This window comes from Penaeus monodon, chromosome 15 (genome assembly GCF_015228065.2).
Source record: "Penaeus monodon isolate SGIC_2016 chromosome 15, NSTDA_Pmon_1, whole genome shotgun sequence".
NCBI classification, from domain to species: domain Eukaryota; kingdom Metazoa; phylum Arthropoda; class Malacostraca; order Decapoda; family Penaeidae; genus Penaeus; species Penaeus monodon.
The window spans coordinates 13,840,336-13,840,883 of NC_051400.1; positions in this window are offsets into that span (position 1 = coordinate 13,840,336).

Below are 548 nucleotides of genomic sequence, written 5' to 3' on the forward strand. Positions count from 1 at the left end.
ATCCTCTTCCTATATCTCCTCCCTTTACTCTTATCGCCATGCATATATTTATCCACAATAAACACGATTATCACTGCGATTATCATCTCAATTATTTCAAAATCTCCATTTATATTGCTTTTATTATCAACATTGGCAATCGTCACGATCGCATTGATTTTCCATGTTGCGAATCGAAGCAACACGGATAGCGAATTTGTACAGAAGCACATGGAATTTCTATTTCTATGTTCGGAAACAGACATTAATTTTGAAGTAAATGAGAATGTAACATGACAGATGTATGATGCTTCCGGGCTTACAGGTTGCTGGTGTACGATGATGCGGGGAATTCGAAAGATGGTGATGATTTTGTATCTAATCATTTGTCTGTCTGTTAGTTTATCATCCTGTCGCAAGATCGGCCTGTTTATTTGATTTTTGTGTCTGCCAAACTATTTTTTTTCTCTCTATCTTTTTTTTTTAAGTCTATTATTGTATTTAAGTATATATTGGATAGACGTAGAAAAAAATATTATGATAATAAACGGTCTCTTCCCTTGACTTAA